General features: G+C 47.5%; 1 protein-coding gene across 4 annotated transcripts in view; it reads left to right on the top strand.

Annotated features, from left to right (window-relative positions):
- The first annotated feature begins 64 nt into the window (after positions 1 to 64).
- ABHD18 (abhydrolase domain containing 18) overlaps positions 65 to 10,052 on the top strand; it is a 48,142-nt gene continuing 38,154 nt past the window's right edge. For 3 of the 4 annotated variants that reach the window (XM_090036564.1, XM_090036566.1, XM_090036567.1), the window contains exon 1: positions 65 to 196. The gene's annotated coding sequence lies outside the window, so the exon portion shown is untranslated. Of the gene's footprint in view, positions 197 to 260; positions 404 to 10,052 lie in introns of those variants that run through there. The other variant, XM_090036565.1, reaches the window with a different exon arrangement.

The raw sequence follows: 10,052 nt of genomic DNA, 5'->3' as shown, positions 1-10,052 counted from the left end.
CATGCGCACTACGGAGGAAGGTGAGGAGCTGCGCGTGCGCCCCGAGAAGGGAAGGGAAGGGAAGGGCAACGGCAGGGGCGGGGCTTGAGGCGACCTTCAGCTTTTTCTCCGCCCCGCGCGCATGAGCGCGGGAGCCCCGCCTTTTTTCAGTGCCGCGCGTACCGGTGGGGATAGCGACAGCGGCGAGGAGGCAGCGGTGAGGAGCCTGTGGGAGGGGGCGAGGCACGTTGCGCCGCGCCGCGCCGCTCTCTGTTGGGTGGGGCTTGTTCCCGAGGCCCGGTTGGGCGCGGGGGGGACGCCGGAGATCCGCACCGCTCAGCCCAGCCCAGCCCAGCGGGTGCACGGGGGTCCATGCGGGCAGCGCGAGGTTACCGCGGGTGAAGCTCCCACCCGCCTGGTGCAGGCAGGTTCAAGCCGCCGAAGCGTGCAGGGGTGTGCGTGTGTGGGCACACGTTGCGGGGCGGGGGCGTGTGTATGTGTACGTGTGTGTACGTGTGTGGGGGAGGGGATGTATGGGTGGATGGACCTAAGTGTGGGGGTGTATGTGTGCCTGGGGACGTGTGTGTGTGTCTAAGTATATAGCTTTATATACATGAAACTTATGCAGAGTGTGTGTGTGTGTATAAATAGATGAGGTTCTGTGGGTAAACATGGTATCTTTTATTAGACCAATTTGATTGTTGGAAAAATTGTTCTTTGCAAGCTTTTGGGCGTGCGCACACACGTAGTTCTATATTTACAGATATATGTACTTTAGTTAATTTATAAAGTGTAAACCTACTCTGCCTTCTGCTTTATTCTGCTCACAGTTTATTGTGTAACGAGAGCCAGGTATAACTAGGGGTGACTGAGGGAGGTACTTAGCCAGGTTAGTCTGTGTTCAGGTAGGAGGCAGGGTAGACCAGCTACATGGGAGAGGTACAGCCTAAGCCTTGATAAGTGGAGGGAGGAGGGTGTCACTTGTTCTGATGCTGAGGGGACTGCAGGGGTTTTAATACAAGGGGGCAGGGAAGGGGGGAGGAATAAGAAAGGGACTCAGCTGAGTAGAGGTAGAAAAACAAAGCAGTTAACTCCTGTATTCCTTAGTGGGTTATAAAAACCTAATCCAGGTAATGGGATAAGAATCCTTAGTCTTAGTTTAGACCATGCTTAATACAGTCCAGTTCATGGATGATTTTCTGTTCTGTAGTTTCATGTTCAATTTTTTTTTAAAGTTTTGTTGTCTGAGAGCAACCACTCTGAGGTCAGCAACGTAATGTCCAGGGAGGTTAAAGTGTTGTGCCATAGGCTTGTGTGTGTCCGTTTGGTGTGGACACTGTATCTGCGTTCATTCATTATGTGTGGAAACTGTAAGGATGGAGAGTGGAAATCTTTATACGTGGAAATCTCTGAGGATGGGGAGTCCCATCTGTTCAGTGTAGACAGCAGAAGGGCAGTAAGCATGTGATGGCATAAATTGGGGTGGGCAAAATACAGCCCACAGGCCATATCTGGCCTGTCAATTGATCCTATTCCAGCTGCTGGCAGAAGTCTGAGGAAGGAGGGCTGCACCCCACGCTGCTCTGTTCTCCTGCAGCTGGGGTGGGCCAGGCATGGCTGTGCAGCATGCAGACTCCTTCACCCCCTGCCTATCTCTTCATCCCCCTGCATCCATACTTCTCCACCTGGCTTCCAGTTGGGACTGCAGCTGTGCAGTCATGGCACTGCAGCCACCAGCGGCCGGACTTGCATGTGATGAGGTGTGATGCAACGCATATGAGTGTTGCAGTGCCACTTGGAGGTGAGTCCATGTGCCCGACTTTACTGGTGTGGCAGCAGGTCATTACGGTGGATAGTGGGATAGCTCTTTGGTACACGGCATCATACCCTGCCCTAGCTATTGCAGTGCTGGAACTATGAAGTGCTAGCAGAAAGCTGGAGGGTGGGTGGAGGTGGAGGAATCTGCATGCTGCCCTGTCCAGCCGTGGCTGCAGCTGTGGCAGAGCAGAGCAGCGTGGGCACAGCACTCCTTCCTCAGGCTCCCAGCAGTGTTTTGCAGGCCAGATAGTATCAATTGGCTGCACTTTTCCTTCCCTTGTTCTCCTTTCTCTCCCCCTCTCCTCCCCCCTCCAGTCCTCAATAGTTCATGAAAGCTCGTTAAATGGCCCTCCAGCCCAAATAATTGCTTAACCCTGGCTTAGATGATGTTGGTGGATGAGCAGGTGAATGAACCTTGGATGTTATAATCCCCTGTTACTTGGCCCAGTGATGATGCGGTCTGTGGTGATGAGGGGGTACAGCTGGCATCTGGGTCTGAAACAAGGTCTAGTTGGAATAGAAGTTGAGTAGTTTGTTCCTGGAGAGATGCTGTTTGAGGCTGAAAGCCTGTCTGTAAGCCAGGACAGACTTGTCCACCATGGCTGCCTGGAGATGATAATCATTTTTTCGGGAGGGATTGGAGGTCATTAATGATATTTTGTGTGTCCAAACTGGGGGCTCTGGGTGACAAAGGGATTCTGTTGCCTTTGTTTCAGGGTTGCCATCCAACCTTCTATATGGTGAGAGCTGTGCAGATGTGTGTATATTATAGAAAATTAGGGTTGGAAGGGAACTCAGGAGGTGATCTAGTCCAACCCCCTGCTCAAAGCAGGACCATCCCCAACTAGATCATTTACAAACCAAGACTTTGTCTATCAGGGTTTTAAAAACCTCCTAGGATGGAAAGTCCACAACCTCTCTGGGTAATCTATTCCCAGGTTTTGCTATGTAGCCTCCTAGTGAGAATTCTTTCTAATATCTAATCTAAACTTCCCTGAGAACAGTTGAGCTCCATCTTTTTTGAACCACCCTTCAGGTAGTTGAAGGTTGCTATTAAATTCTCCCTCAGTCTTCTATTCTCTGGGCTAAATAAACCCAGTTCCCTTGGCCTCTGCACAGAAGTCATGCTTCTGAACCCCCTTTCATTTCCCTCTACTGGACTCCCTTCAATTTGTCCACATCCTTTCTGTAGTGGGGAGCCCCAAAACTGGACACAGGACACCAGATGTGACCTCAACAGTGCCAAATAGAGGGGAATAATCACGTCCCTCGATCCTCTGGCAGCGCTCCTACTAACGCACTCTGTATGCCATTAGCTGCCTTTGCAACAAGAGCACACTTGGCTCATATTCAGCTTATTCTCCTGTCTAACCTGCAAGTTATTTTTGGCAGTTACTGCCCAGCCTCTTGGTCCCCAGCTTGTACTAGTGCACGCAATTCTTCCATCCTAAGTGTAGGACTTTGCACTTGTCCTTGTTAAACCTCATGAGGCCTCTTTTTGTCTAATTCTTCAATTCATTGAGATCCCTCTGAATCCTAGCCCTATTCTCCAGCATATATACTGCTTGGGGTCATCTGCAAACTTGCAGATAGTTGATGAAAATATTGAACAAAACTGGACCCAGGACCAACTTCTGGGGCACTCCACTTGATACCAGCTGCCAACCTGACTTCTGGCCATTGACTATTACCCTCTGAGCCTGATGATCTAGCCAGTTTTCTGTCCACTTAACAATCTGTTCATTGAACCCTTACTTGCTTGTGAGAATGCTGTGGGAGACTTTATCAAAAGCCTTGCTAAAGTCAAGATGCATCATACCGGTCTCCCTGCATTCACAGACTCAGTCTTTTTATCATAGAAAGCAGTCAGGTCGGCCAGGCATGACTTGCCCTTAGTGAATCCATGCTGACTGGTAATCCCCGTTTTCTCCTCCAGGTGTTTAGAAATCAATTCCTTGAGGACTTGCTCCATGAATTTTCCAGGAACTGAGGTGATACTTACCGGTCTGTAGTTCCCTGGATCCTCTTCCTCCTCTTTCTTAAAGATGGGTGCTGTATTTTTCCTTTTCTAATCATCCAGGACCTCTCTCAAACTCCTCAAGTTTTCAAAGATGATGGCCACGAGTTTTCAAAAATCATAGCTCTGCAATCATATTAGCAACTCCTTCAACACCCTTCAGTGCATTCTGTCTTGCCCTGTGGACTTGAACGCAGCCAGCTTTTCTAAGTTGTCCCTAATCTGTTCTTTCACCAGGGAGAGCTGCTTGCGGCCTCCCCAAACTGTGCTGCCTGGTATAGTAGTCTGGGAGCTGACCTTGTTGTGAAGCCTGAGGTGAAAAAGGCATCGAGTACTTCAGCTTTATCTGCTTCCTCTGTCACTAGATTGACACCTCCTCCCCCCTTTCAGTAAGGGAGACGCACTGTCCCTGACTCTACTCTTGTTGCTAACATACTTTTAGAAACCCTTGTTACCCTTCACATCCCTTGCTAGCTGCAGCTCCAGTTGTGCTTTGGCCATCCTGATTTCATTTCTGCATGCCTGAACAATACTCTTACACTCCTCCCTAGTTGTCCAAGTTTCCACTTATAAGCTTTCTTTTTGTGTTGTAGTTTACTGAAGAGTTCACATTTGCACATATAAAGATGTGCAGAACAGTATTCTGTATATGTGGATGATTTAAACTAAAAGATCTTTAAAAGAACCCTGTGACAGTTCATTAAAATTTACCTTAAATGCCGTTGCCTATATGAGCGTGTCCACACATTCAAGCATGTGTGCTTGCAGCAGCTCAAATAGAAGCGGTGCAAATTTGAACCAGGGCTTTTTTCCCTCAGTGCACGTGTTTGGACACTCCCGTGCACGGACTAAATTGTGCCACTTGGGACAAAATAACCTTGCCTGGCTCTTCCTGGATCTGCAGCCAGGGGGAGCTAGAGCCCAGGGCCAGCACCTGTGCTGTCCCCAGCAGTAAAGAAAGCCACCCTGTCCTGGCCCCATCAGTACAAAAAGCTGCCCTGGCAAGTAGCTCAGGGCTACTAGCTCTCTGGGGCTTCTGAGGCCCAGCCATTTGGTACCTGGGGATACTACCCCTTGTGCCAGCTGGACTGCTGAAGCAGCGGGTGAGAGTTCCCTGCACCCTCTACCCACTGCAGCAGTCTGGCAGTGGGGGCTGCTGCTTGGCTGTGACCTGCTGCACTTGCCAGACCTGGATGGGACCTGCATAGCCAGTAGAGGCATCTGCCCCTCTGGGCCAGCTGCCAGTGGGCTGTGGCTGCAGAGTTGGCCTCTGTGTGGCACTATTGCCACATGTGCCCGCTGCCCAGCCATCTGGGCAGCTATTGCCCAGAAGATGTTCCGGGTTGGTGGCATGCTTTGAACTGTCCAGGAGGTCAGCCATAGCCAGATGAGTCCAAGGTGCCAGCTCTGAGCAGGCAGGGTCCTGCCACTAGCCTCCCTAGCAGGAATTCTGGCATTCCCTATTGGAAAACTGAAAAATCCCTGATTTTAATAAAAAAAAAAAAAAAAAAAGTCCCAAAGTAACTCTGTAAAATACCCCCAAATCCATGTTCCTGTACAAGTAAAACAAAAGAGCAAGAGAGTGAGTGAGCAATCAGTTGGGTTTTATTGATATATCTGCAGTGTTAAAGCAATGTGGAAGCCTACCAGCTATCATAATAATAAAGGGAATTCTAAATACATGTTTCATGAATACATGAATATATATTTTGCTGCCCCCAAACTGAGGCTATGGCCCCCCAACAGGGGCTACCACCACCTCCTGCAAGGTCCACATGCCCCACGCTAGTCCCCTGATTGTTGCCTCATCTGGCCCCATCCCCTGCCAGCTGCTGCACCCCCCCCCCCCAATGGCTGCCTCAGCCAGCCCCACCCCCACTTGCACCCCCAGGCTCCCATGACTGCTCTCACCAACCCCAAGCACTGTCACTTAAAAAAAACAAAACAAAAAAAGAGAGAAAAAAAATTCTCTACTTATCTTAGTAGCAGAGGCTGTGGGGCCTCCTGACAGAGCCCTGCCCCTGGGCAGTGGGGAGTAGGAGGGCCCAGGCTGGAGCTGCTGGGGCTGTCCATGTGCCTAGTGCTGTGCAGGTGGGGCCCCAGTGACCCTGATGGCAGCTGGACTGCTGGTAAGTGCTGGGTTTTTTTTGTTTGTTTGTTTTTTCTGTGGGGATGCTGGGGTAAGGGGGCAGGGATTGAGGGCTGCTGGGGGGGCTGAGCTGGGTTTGGGGGGGGGCTTGGGGGGCAGGTGGGTGGGGGGGAAACGGGGATTGGGCAGCCAGAGCCTGTTTCTGTGGAGGACCCAGTCTGTGTTGCCTCAGCAGAGTCTGGGACTGTGCCCTGCCCTGCTTTTTTAAACTCCTTTTTTTTTTAGACCCCTGAATCACTTGTTTTTTTTGTCAAAGGGGTTTGAGACAGGGCAAGAGGCGTGTGTGCTCTTCTGGACATGTCCTATGACTAGAATATTATTAAAGCTGTAATTTTTACATCCCCATAGTGTTTTGTAGTAGTGTCCTTTGTGAGCATAGGCTTCTCCTTCACCAGCTCTGTTCAAAACATTTGACTGAATTACATTTTTAAGTATTAGGAAACTTCAGTCACTTTAAAATGCATGAGAAATATTTTAAAGCGGGGTAGCCAATCTGCGGCATGGCAGACTAAGGAAAGGATGGGTACTGCAGTGGCAGATAGGTCAAGGACAGAAAGCAGAGCATCAAATTAGGCAGGGAGCAAAGGCAGAGAAGAGCTGCAGCTTTGGCAGGGAGCAGAAAATAGAGTATTAGATCAGGTATAGGGAGGGGGGAAGGGATTGGAGTGGTACTTGGGGAGGATGCTGGGCTAATTTGTGGCACATCTGCCAAAAAAGTTACCCCTCCTCCCCCTTTGAAAATGTTCTTCTACTCTAAACATTGCTTTTGATGCAGGTTTTTGTCAATTAGTTGTTCTTCTTTGGTCACTTCTCCTTTCCTCTTTAAACTGGAAGTTTTTCTTTACATCTTAGAGTAAGCTTATGGGTTTTAAAACCTAAAGGGACCATCATACAGGAGGTCAGACTTAATGTTCATCATGCAGGTCAGAGAATCTCACCTAGTAATTTCTGCATCAAACCCAAAGTTCAGTTTGTGTAGTATATCTTTATCTAAAGTACTAGACTGCTAGTAACAGAGAATCTGCTACAACTTGAAGCAAGTTGCACAGATGTCCAGCTACTTTTGCTCTTCAAAACTTGTATTTTATTTTCAGCAGACATGTAGCTAGTTTCAGCTTCCATCTGTTGGTTTCATTATGTCCTTTTGTGCTAAATGAATGAGCTTTTTTAGTATCAGCAATGTCTTCCTTACTTTTGTATTTATGATCAAATTGTAACCTATCCTTATTTAAGACCTATTTATCTTTTCAGTGTCTTGCTGTATAGGTCATATTTTCCAGACCGAATCATTCCTGTTGCTCTCTTCTTTCTTGAACTTTTCCAGTGAGGGATCTTGTATTCCTACTGTCCACCTTTTGACTTCAAATAGTTAATGGGCACTGAGAGAGTTATATTCTTAATTTGTATTTAAACATGCTCCAGTTGTCCAGAAGATTTGTTTTGGTGTGTCAACCTTCATCTGCTACTTGTTATACTTTTCAGTACGTTGCTTTCTCTCACTCTGGCCCATATAATTGAATGAAACGCCCCCTCAACGCCGCAAAACTTATCTTTTCCATCGTTCATTAAGAATCTTCTTTACAGGTTTCCCTCGATTTTATGTGAGTTGTGTATGTGCAAATTTGCTCTTATGAGATGACCCTTTTAATACCAAAAATTTGTTATATGCGAGGTACATCCAGTCTTATTCAACTGATGTGGTGGAAGCCCACAGTCAGCTGCTTTGTGTGGTGCATTATGGGAGTGACAGACACCAAAATAGTCTCCTGTGTGGATTTGTGCTCCTCACTCGTTGTCTGTGACATGCATTTCTGTAGTTGCCATCCCCATTATGACAGTGCCCCGTGCTTGTGTGTACTGTCTGTAGTTAGCGAGTACCAAAATTGTCTTGTAAAAGTGGTAGAAATGGGCCTGGGGGTCAGTACAGTCATTCTTGTAATGCATCCCTACATAGTTACATTGTAAAATGGGTTCCCTTTATGCGGGTTTGATTTATGTGCCGTTTTCCAAGAACTCATGTACAGCATAAAGCAAGGGAAACCTTCATTGCAATAGGTACAGAAACCTTAACAGTGGTGAAGTAGCTCATGTTCAAGGCTACTGCCCTTTATATTGGCCAATATTTATTCACTGCTTATCCACTCCCCTGGCTGTCTGAATCCATGCATTTTGTTTCTTGTGTAAGCTGTTTTGGCAGAGGCTGTCACTTTAATCTGTGTTTGTACAGTGCTGTGCAGGGTAGGTTTCTAGTTCATGACTAATGCCCCAAACACTATGAACTAATAAAAGTAACATGGACCTACTGCCTTTTTTACTCTTCTTCTAATGTGTGTTATCACAGTCAGATGGGTTCAGAACAGTTCTTCTACTGATTCACTGTAGCTAAATTAAAAGATGAGCCTCTACTGGTGACATCTAATTTACCAGCGATGTTTCTTTTATGAAAATGTATTTGTGCAACTTGCTGGATATCCATGTTGCCTCACATTCCAGTCATAGAAAGAGTGATATCTTGTCATTTATGGTGTGAAGCTTTTTCTCTTCACTTGTAGCAAATCTGTTGGTATCTCTTCTTTCTTTGGATAAAGAGACTATTTCCTGGATTCTGAATACATTTGTGTTGGTGAACTAAAGTAGGGTCTTAGCCCAGGTGTAATGAAAAATTATTAATCTTAACTGTGTGTTGTTCTGATGGCCCTCCATGTACACCTTGCACTGGCTTCTGCAATACCTGAAATAAAATGGATAGATTTTGATCTTATAAAATAATCTGTTTTGAAAGGTCTTTGAGGTGACAGTTAAAAAAGAAAAAAAAAAAAAAGGTATGAGGTGCAAGACATTTGGGTGAGTTAACCAAGCAGGATTCTGATCCAAACACAATAATTTTAACGTTTGCTACTTCAGATTGTAGGAGCTAATGCTTCTTAAAACTGGAGAGCAGAACTTTGAGTTTTGTCTTCCCAATTGTTTAAATTATTTTTGCTCCTTCAGTTTTATGGTGGGACTTTTTAAATTTGATGCTGGTTCTCTGGCATAAGTATGTGTTTGTTATGCACATGGTGGGTTTTTTTTTTCAGTTTCAGGATTCTGATTACAGCAAGAGCATTAAGTATTTTAGGTTTCTGTGCCTTGATTCTTAATTTAATATTTATATTTTCAGTCCTTGGATCACAACATAGTAACAATGCAATATATCGTAATATTAATTGAAATGCACTCATAAGCATTTTTTTGTGTTTAAAAGAGCTTGCAGCTAGAGTCTGGATGGGGAAGTTGAGTTAGCTGTACTTCAGTAAAGACCAGGTAAATAAAGGGACTACAATGGGGCAGGCAATTATTTGGGTTCACAGGCCGCATAGACAGTTTTGGGGAGCTGCCACTCAGCTCAGTGCCTCCTTCCCCCTGCAACAGCCTGGAGCCTACGTACCACCATCAACAGTGCACAGCTCTGATTCTGGCCTGCCCCAACTTCTTAGGCAGCCCAGACAGTGGCAGTGGCCCCTTCTGGTTGCCATCGCCAGTGACCTCAGCCCCATGGTACTGGCAGGGACCTGCACACATAGCCCCAACCCTGGCCTGCCCCATACCTGCTCTGGACTTGGCCTGGTGGAGCAGACCAGCTCTGAACCAAATGAAATCTGTGTGCACAGCCCCAATCTGGCCTGCCCTGCGCCTGCTCTGGACTGTCTGGCCATGCTGAGCAGCAGCAGCAAGTAAGAAGCTGCTGCTGCTGCTGGGCCTGGGCTAAAGTGCTTCCTTGCTCACCCCCACCACTGCCAGGTCCTTCTTGCTGCAGCTGCCCAGAGCCCATGCCCAGGCTGCCCTGCCACTCCTCTCCGCTGCCATCACCACAGTGGGGCAGCAGTGGCAGGGCACCCTGTGGACAGGCTCTGGCATGCTGCAGCAAGAAGGACCTGGCAGCAGTGAAGGGGGAGTGGGGGCGCTTTTCCCCCTGTACTGAGCAGTAGTTTTTGCCTGGCTGCTGTCACTGGTCAGCATGATGGAGGGATTCTGGAGCAGGTGTGGAGTGTGCCAAGTTGGGATTGTGCACACAGGTTCTGGCTGGTCTGCTTTGCCAGGCAGTCTGGA

This window comes from Crocodylus siamensis, chromosome 2, assembly GCF_052110815.1.
Source record: "Crocodylus siamensis isolate JL-2025a chromosome 2, ASM5211081v1, whole genome shotgun sequence".
Lineage (NCBI taxonomy): Eukaryota > Metazoa > Chordata > Crocodylia > Crocodylidae > Crocodylus > Crocodylus siamensis.
This window is presented reverse-complemented; position numbering and strand designations above follow the sequence as displayed.